The sequence below is a fragment of the Hyaena hyaena genome, unplaced genomic scaffold, assembly GCF_003009895.1.
Source record: "Hyaena hyaena isolate Hyena2069 unplaced genomic scaffold, ASM300989v1 scaffold_1936, whole genome shotgun sequence".
Lineage (NCBI taxonomy): Eukaryota > Metazoa > Chordata > Mammalia > Carnivora > Hyaenidae > Hyaena > Hyaena hyaena.
The window spans coordinates 78,945-88,812 of NW_024082568.1; positions in this window are offsets into that span (position 1 = coordinate 78,945).

The window sequence follows — 9,868 nt, forward strand, 5'->3', positions numbered from 1 at the left end:
AATGAGATATTACTTCACATCTGTTAGAATGACTATTATCAAAAAGACAAGAGATAACAAGTATTGGCAAGAATGTGGAGAAAAGAGAACCCTGTGAGCTGTTGGTGGGAATGTAAACCAGTTCAGCCACTAGGAAAAACCATATGAAGTTTTCTCATGAAACTAAAAAGTAAGATATATATGTGAGATGATGGATATGTTAATTAATTAGATAAGGGGGTATTCCTCTCACAATGAATATATATATATATATCAAATCACCATAATGTGATGCAAAACAAAACAAATATGATGGAAGAGGGACTGGTTTTAAGAAAACCTGGACTAGGCCATTTCGTAGGGAGGAAATGTTCACAGAGTAGTAATTATACCTGCTGCATATCTTATGGGCCAATTGGGAGTAATTTAAGTGGAAGTAAGATGCAGACTACAAAATGTCATGCAAATACCTTCACTCTTTGCTGTGAAAGCAGCTTGACAGATGTAAGTTTTGATCTTTTAGCAATCTCTAGCTCTATCAGTCTTATGGTAGTTTCTATCATGCTTAGCAGTCTCTATCATGGTAAGGATGGCATTAACCTGCCCAAGGACATAACCTTTCCCACTTTTCTCCAGAATGATTTTAAAATAAAATACACTTTAAAATAGAGTAGGAAAGTTTGAGGTTACTTGATATTTTGAGATTAAATTGTCTCTACTCAAGGAAAAAAAAATCTCAAACAAAAATCAAGCAAAGTATTAAGGCTTTAATTCAAAGGAGCAAAAAACTTTCTGTTCTGCATTACAGGATTATGCCCTTAGAAAGAAAATTGGCATCAGCCTAAAGAGTATCACTGCCTGTTGGCCTAATTTACAACAACGGATGGAGCTCACGGGCATTTGCTCATCTTACAACCAAACTTCTCCACATAAAATAATGCCAACAACTGCTCACAGGAAATAAGAAATCAGATCCAAAACGTTTGTAATGTTTTTATTTGGGCAGGGAGTTAGGGGAGTGGTTAGATGGTGTGTGTGTATGTGTGTGTGTGTGTGTGTGTGTGTGTGTGTGTGTGTGTATACTCTAATGTGTTCTTTTGTAGATACAGTTTAGTTTTAGTTTAAAAAATATATATAGATCATCAGGAACTGTTTAGACTTGCTAAACTCCCTCAATCTAGCGCCACAAGCTTTTTCCAGGGGGCTTAGGGTCTGGAACGGTCATGTGAAACATTCACCAGCCCTTCCCCCCCCCCGCCCGACCTCCCACACACAGGACTTTAATGATCTGGGGCAGATTCCTTTACTGCTCTGTCTCAGAAAATGTACAAGATGCCTTACAGATGATAGATCTGCAGTAGTTAAAACCAGTGATTGCACCTGGCAAGGAGCCCATATGCCACATTTGCCACAAATGATCTACACGTGGCTCACCTTCTTTATCCTTCAAAAAGCACATGCTAGAAAATGTCTTCACAAACAATGGAGAAGAGCAAAGCCATGTGGATCTCCACATTCTAGGAAGGAACTCAGCTGACAAAGGCAGAGCTGAAGCTAGCCTTAAGTCCAATCTTCCCTCTGTGAGAAATCCTCAGCATGTTCTCCTGACAGGTACAGGACCTGCTGTATTTCTCTAACTGCCCTATTTTATAAATCTCCTTCCTGGACAGGCATAAAATTTGGTATCAAAATCGGATAGCAGACAGAAGATGAGAATTAAGATGTGTCAAACAGTCCATTTTCTATTTAAAATGGAGCTCTCTCTTTCTCATTGGATAGTAGCCAGAGTTATTCTGAAAGTGGGAAAGTCACAAGGACAAGTTATGAAATTAACTTAAGAAAAATACAAAAATAGCTACTATCCTCCTCTAGCATCTTCAATGCAGCCACCAAAAGATAGGGATAGATGGTGGTCCCCAACTCACAAGACAGAATGTTTCCAGACTAACAGTCACTGGATATACTTAGTTTTCTAGGACCAGTGGCAGAGAATGGGGGTGGGGGGGGAAAGGGGTGGGGAAGCAAAGAGCAAAACTTCTTTTACACATGTTGCTCAAATTATTAGAAAAATAATTCAATATTAAGCAGACAGAACTTAACTAACTCACTTTTAAACTTTGTTTTTACTTTTCTGTGTCTTCCTTATTTGGAAGTATAGGGTTGAAGAATTAAGCATGGCTATGGACAAGTTAGTCTGCAATTCTCCACAGGGACCCCAGGTGGGCCCTAAGGAAGTATGCAAAGCTCTTGAAGTCCAGCCTTGTAATTGGAACAAAGTAATTTCTGGCACATTTTATTGGCTAGAATAAGTCAAAAAAGTCAAACCATAGACAACAATCTTCAGCTCCCAAGCTGCCAAGTCATAATACAAAGGAATATAGCTACAGGGAGGGAAATAATTTCTGACCAGTTTTACAATTACTATGAGAATGGAAAAAGTCATCTGTATTAGTCTGTTCAAGTCTGTTCAAGACAATACAGACTGGGTGACTTAAACAGCATGAATTTATTTTCTCATAGTTCTGGATGCTATGAGTTCAAAATCAAGGTGTTGGCAGAGTTGATTTATTCTCAGGCCTCTCTCCTTGGCTTGTAGATGGCTATATTCTCCCTCTGTGCACACACTTCCCTGGTGTCTCTCTATATTTTCTAATAATCTCTTCTTAAAAGGACACTAGTTAGGTTGGATTGGGGCCCACTCTCATGGCCTCATTTAAAACTTATTACCTCTTTAAAGGTCTTATTTCCATATACAGTCACATTCTGAGGCACTGAGGACTTTACTATATGAATTTTGGGAGAACACAGTTAATTCCATACCACCATTGAAATACCAAACATTCAAAGATAGTACATGGGAGATAAAAATGAAATCTTATATGCAAAAGACAGAAGCCACTCTAGCGCTGCCTTTAGTGCCTGCAGCTTGGATACGCTGAAAACTTTAGTTTGCCATTTTCCTGCATCCTAAATCCCCTGCCACCCTTTAGTCTGTCAGCTCCTGCAATGTGCATCCATTTAAATTTACTTTTTTGTGCTAATATAGTTTACCTCTTCTCCTGAAAAATAACACTCACCAAAGTTGAGAACACTGGGGAATCAGAATGTTTTAAATATGGTATATCTTTGTGGAATTAAGGGAGTTCGGGCATATCTTTAAGTGTCCACTATGCTCAAGGCCAGCGATAGGATGATGTGGGAATCCGCGCAGTAAAGAGATAAACCTTCCCAGTCCTCAAAGCACATACAGGATAGTTGGAGAGTCATGGAGTTCCCAGTACAATAGTTCTTCCTAGGTAGAAAAGCATAGGAAGGGCATCTTCTTTCATGACAAAATTGGATCCTTAGGGCTAAAGATCAAAATGAACAAGGACTGAGGAAGTTTTGACCAGCCCGAAGAAATAAGTCATTTTTTTGCAAAAGATATTCTGCAAGTGCTTTTTAGCACCTCTGAATGTATCCTTTGCCCTTCTAACTGTTCAGTGCAGACTGCCCCTTCTTGGCAAGCACATTTGTGACAATCACAAGCATGGAATCTGATACACTGTTTTCCCTTTAAGTCTTAAAAAGCCATCTGCTTCTTTAAGAACTAGGCCTGTCAGTTGCCAAAGCAAAATATAATAAGAGCACAAGAGAAGCCCAGGTTTGTCCAAAATCTGCTTTTCCATTTTTATAGCAATGGCAACCTCATTTGATTGGCAGAGGAGAGCTGCCACTGACTCATGTACCTGGCTGTCTCTCACCTGTGTTTGAACAGTGCTCTGAGAAGTCAGCCAAATATCTTGCCTTGCTTTTATGGACCTGAGTGCCAACAATGGAGAAACAAATAGTCCATGTGTCATATAATAATAAATTTATAATAAAATTAATGTCTTTTTTTCTCTTGGCAGAATTATGTTTAATTTCAACCTATGATGCAATAAATGCCCAGAGATCTGAAAATACATAGAAGAGATTTTTTTCTTTTCCTTTTTGTCATTCAAGAAATCATGTGGCATCAGCCAGTTAAACAGGATAATAACACAGGGAATCTGTTTATAATCAGTAAAGCTCAAGGATTTGGAATATAATACAGATCCATTCTGAACTTGAGTGCTGAGAAAATTTAGAAATATATAGAATATACTTCTAATGGTTGAATTCCATTTGTGCTTAACTTTTTAAAGATGTTCCCTTATTTATGAATTTTATATGCACATTTAAACTATGAAAAAAGTTTAAATATAAATCTAAAAGGGTTCTCAGTGTTAGTCACTCTTTGTCCATTATTAAGGAGCCAGATGTTAGGTTCATCATTTCATAAGAATATAATATTTAATTTCCACTTTCAGTAGGATCCCCATATTTGCATGAAAATGTTTTTCAAAGTACTTGAGGCTAATGTGACCTATAATACCTTTTACTAAACTTACACTAATGGAATGGATATAGAGTATTGCCAACATGCAAACCTAGCCATAAAGTTTCTACACATCTTATTGGTGTACTATAACTTGATTTACTTTCATGGATTTTGGGAGAGGGGCACTTAGGAAAACATTCTGAAATGTGCCTGTTCACTGTCACTAAAGCATGGTCTACAAGGAATGTTGATACTGATTGACACCATGCTGTGGGCAGCACAAAAACTTGGAGCAGTTTTCACAATGGGAAGAGATTGTGTGTTCTGAGAAAAGTAGTTATAGTGGATGCTGCATATTAGTGGCTGAAGATTAGACTACAAAGTGAAATTGTGGTGCAGAACAGCACAGCACACAAGAACCACAGATGCTTGATAATTTAAGATTAGGTGGGGCACAGTCACTTCAATTGGTGAAACAGGTTCTTGCCCAGCTTTGCATGTGACTTCCCAAAACCAGAACAAGAGTGGAATTAGATCTGGAGAGAAAAATGCCTGTGATAACCACTTATGTCCATTTTTGAATGAAGGATACAATGCTGAAATGTTCTTGCATTTATTTACTCCTTCCTGACCTTATGCAATGGAACTTCATAATGACTCATATTTTTTACTCCCTTACTCTATTTTCTAAAGTTAAAAATGCTTAACTTGTCCATAGTGGGAAATAATATCTGGGATGAGCCACTGAAAATGCGTATCCATATGGACTATTAAGCCCTTTGGAGAATCACTTCCCCTAGAAAATGTCCTCAACAAAGGTCTGATCAGATAGAAAGTAGCAACAACCACATGTACAAAAACGGAAATAAGTTCTATATGGAGTATAATATGTTCTATGTCAATATCCAATAGTTGATCTATATTTTTAGGACTATGTAAGGCCTTCAGCAATAGAATGGACATACATATAATCACATTTACAGATGCAGTAAGACATACATGACATGCCTAACTACATGGGATTATTCTTTATTTTATATTTTTTATTTTAAAAATTTAAATGTTTATTATTTTGAGAGAGAGAGAGAGAGAGATAGACAAACAGACAAGCATGGACAGGGGAAAGGTGGGGGGTGGAGGAGTAGGGAGACACAGAATACAAAGCAGACTCCAGGCCCTGAGCTGTTAGTACAGAGCCTGACATTGGGCTGGAACTCACAGACTGCAAGATTATGACCTGAGCCAAAGTCAGGTTCTTAAATGACTGAGCCACCCAGGTGCTGCTCATGGGGTTATTCTTAAGACCCCCCAGCCTCACCCTCTCTGCAATGCAGTCTTGGATCCATTTTCCCTGAACCCTTGGATAGTAGGTGTGTTGCCTGTTATCTCTACAGATGTTCATTTCAACATTCCATCTGAGTACATTATCAAGTTTCTCAGTCTCTCACTTCAGTTGCCCCCCCCCCAGTTTCATGTTTATCTCTTTTTGATTCTTTGAGTAAATGTAAACCCCTTAGGATACCAGTCCTTCATACCTCTCTTTCCTCTACCAGAAAGCCCCCCGTCATTTTAAGGTAGGCACAAAAGTGCTCCGGAACCATAGTCTGAAATGGGAGGAAGCATAGTGCTCATTTTACCCAAGCTTTTATACAAGTATGGTATGTTGCCACAAGTTATGAGATGAGAAGATGATTAAAGTAGTAAAAATCACAATTTTTGAAAGTTTGTCACTTGTGTTAAAGATCTCAAACACCGGTATAGTAGAGATCCTATAGGATAGCTCCCATGATCCTTGACTCCTGATATGGTTTCCCTTTACAATGTACTAAAATTGACCTGTGCAACAAATACGTAGCTAAAATGAAGTTGTCACTCCTGAGATTATGTTATAAAAATAGACTATGATTTCTATATGAGATTCTCCTCTTTTCTCTATCTCATCTCTCATTCTGGTGGAATCACATGTTGGGAGGACACTCCTAGAAGCCTATAGAGAGGCCTACATGATGAGGAATTTAAATCTCCATCAAAACAGCCAGCAGGAAATACAGGTCTGCCAGAGAGCACATAGTTGAACCCAGAAGCCCAGCCTAGCCTTCAAAGGAGATTGCAGTCCTGGCTGATAGTTTGACTGCAACCTCCTAACAGACTTGAACCACAACCATCCAACTAAAATGCTCCCAAACTCTCGATCCACAGAATTGGGAGGTAACAACACATATTTGTTGTTTTATACTGGTAGGTTTAAAAGAGAAATATTTTCCTTAACATAATAAAGACCATATACGACAAACCTACAGGTAATATCATAGAAAGGCTGAAATTTTTCCCTGTAAAATCAGGAGCAAGATAGGGTTTCCCACTCTCACCTCTCCCATTCAACAGTACTGGAAGTCCTAGACAGTAATCAGGCAAGAAAAAGAAATAAAAAGTATCAGAATTGGAAAGGAACAATCAAAGTTGTCTTTATTGCAGGTGACCTGATTTTATATAAGAAAAAATCATAGACTCCACCAAAAAACTTCCATCTAATCAGATTTAGTAAACGTGCAGGTTACAAAGTCAACACATAACTATCAGTAACATTTTTATACATGGACAGCGAATTATCTGAAAAAGAAATAAAGAAAAACATCCCATTTGCAATAACATCAAAATCAGTAAATGATCTAGGAATAACTTTAACCAAGGACATGAAAAACGTCTACACTGAAAACTATAGTACATTGATGAAAGAAATTTAAGAAGACTCAAATGAATGGGAAAATATACCATGCTCATGGATTGGATAAATTAATATTGTTAAAATGTCCATACTATCCAAAGCATCTATAGATTCCATACAATACCTATCAAGATTCTAATGCCATTTTTTATAGAAATAGAAAAGAAATCCTAAAATTCATATGGAACCAGAAAAGACCCTGAGTAGCTGAAGTAATCCTAATAAAGAAGAACAAAGCAGGAGACATCACACTTCTCAATTACAAAATATGTTACAAAAATATTGTAGCAATCAAACCGGTATGGCACTGGCAACTATAACAGATACATAAACCAATGAAACAGAATCAAGAGCCAAGAAATAAACCTGGTCAATTAATATGTGCCAAGAGAGCCAAGAGATGGAGAAAAATAATCTCTCCAATAAATTTCGCAAGGAAAATTGATATTCATGTCCAAAAAAAAATAAAACTAGACTCTTATCTTACACTGCTTATAAAAATGTACTCAAAGTGGATTAAAAACTTCAATGTAAGACTGAAATTACAAAATGCCTAGAAGAATATATATGGAAAAGCTTCTTAATAAGGGTCTTAGCAATAACTTTTTGGATATAACACCTAAAACACAAGCAACAAAAAATAAATAAGTAGAACTACATCAAATCAAAAAAGTTTTGCACAGCAAATGATCAACGAAATGAAAATGTAACCCATGGAATGGGAGAATATTTACAAACCACACAACAGGCTGATTAATATGCAAAATATGTAAGGAACTCATACAACTCAATAGCAAAATAATTAATAATAATCAAATTAAAAAGTAGGCAAAGCACCTTAATAGACATTTTTTCCAAAGAAGATATTCAAATGACCAACGGGTACATGACAAGGTGTTCAACATCACTAATTATTAGGGAATTGCAAATCAAAATCACAGTGAGATACTTCACACCTGTTACAATGGCTATCCTTAAAAAGACAAGAGATAACAAATGTTGTCAAAGATGTTCAGAAAGGGGAACTCTGGTGCATTGTTGGTGGGAATGTAAACTGGTGCAGCTACTATGGAAACTAGTATGGAGATTTCTCAAAAAATTAAAAATAGAACTACCATATACGATCCAGCAATTCCAGAACTACCATATGATCCAGCAATTCCACATCTAGGTACATATCCAAAGGAAATAAAATCACTATCCCAAAGAGGTTTCTGAACCTCCATATTCATTGCAGCATCATTTACAATAGCCAAGACATGGAAACAACCTAAGTGTCCATCAACATAAACAAGGTATGGCATATAGATGTAATGGAATATTATTCAGCATTTAAAAAAAAGGAATTTTGCCATTTGTGGCAACATGAATGGCCTTTGAGGGCATCATACTGAATGAAATAAGTCAGACAAAGAAAGACAAATATTATATGATCTCACTTATACTGGGGATCTAAAAAAACCCACACCCACAGAAATAGAGAACAGATTTGTGGCCTCCAGAGATGGGAAGTAGAGAGAATGGAGTAAACATGCTCAAAAGGTACAAACTCCCTGTTATAAGATAAATAAGTTCCGGAGACATAATATACAGCATAATGGCTATAATTAGTAATTTTGAGCCCTAATGTGGAGTTCGATCTCACAACTGTAAGATCATAACCTGAGCCAAAACCAAGAGTCAGATGCTTAACAGACAAAGACATCCAGGTGCTCCTAAAACTTCTTGCCTTATTTCTTAATCAGAAAAATGCTAAGTGAAGAGAGATATCACATATCAGATTGCTTAGCCACTTGCCTAAGAACAAAAATAATCAAACCACTATGTTCTTCAGAAAATTACCATCTTTATCATCCATCTATTGAAGGGTATCTTGGTTGCTTTCAAGTTTTGGTATGAATAATGCTGCTATAAACCTGTTTTTATCTTATTTTGGTAGATACCAAAGAACATATGGTGCTATGGATTGAATTTTGCCCCCCACCCCCCCAATCCATTTGTTGAAACTCTAATGCCCAATATAACTATGCTTGGAGATAAGGCCTTTAGGGAGGTAAGTAAGGTTTACTGAGATCCTAAGGGTGAGGCCCTAATCCAATGTTACTCGTGTCCTTTTAACAAGAGAAAGAGAGGGATGCCTGGGAGTCTCAGTTGGTTAAGCATCTGAGTTCGGCTCAGGTCATGATCTCACACTTTGTGAATTGGAGCCCCGCATCAGGCTCTGAGCTGACAGCTCAAAGCCTGTAGCCCGCTTCAGATTCTGTGTGTGTCTCTTTCTGCCCCACCCCCCTCTCCTGTCTCTCTCTCTCTCTCTCTCTCTCTCTCTTCCCTCTCAAAAATAAAATAAACATTAAATTAAAAAAAAAAAAAGAAGAGGAAGACACTACCAGAGCTCTCCCTCTGTCTACAATCAGTGCACAGAAATAAAAACCATATGAGGACACAGTAAGAAGTCTGTAAAACAAAGAAAGAGATCTCATAAGAAAACCTTGCTGGCATCTTAATCAAAGGCTTGCAGTCTCCAGAACTAAGAAAATAATTTTCTGTTGCTTAAGCCACCTAGTCTGTGCTATTTTGTTAAAACAGCCTATAAGTAATACATTTGGAACTACCATTTACTTACTTTACTGAATAATATTGCATTTCTGCTAGGAGTGAAGGAAAATTTATACCGCTCTACATCTTCCCAGCATTTGGTGCTGTCAATGCTTTGGACTTTTGCCAGTTTAATACATAGTTACTGGTATCTTACTGTTATTTTTTTGAGAGAGATAGCACACAGCACAAGCAGGTGAGGGGCAGAGAGACAGACAGAGAATCCC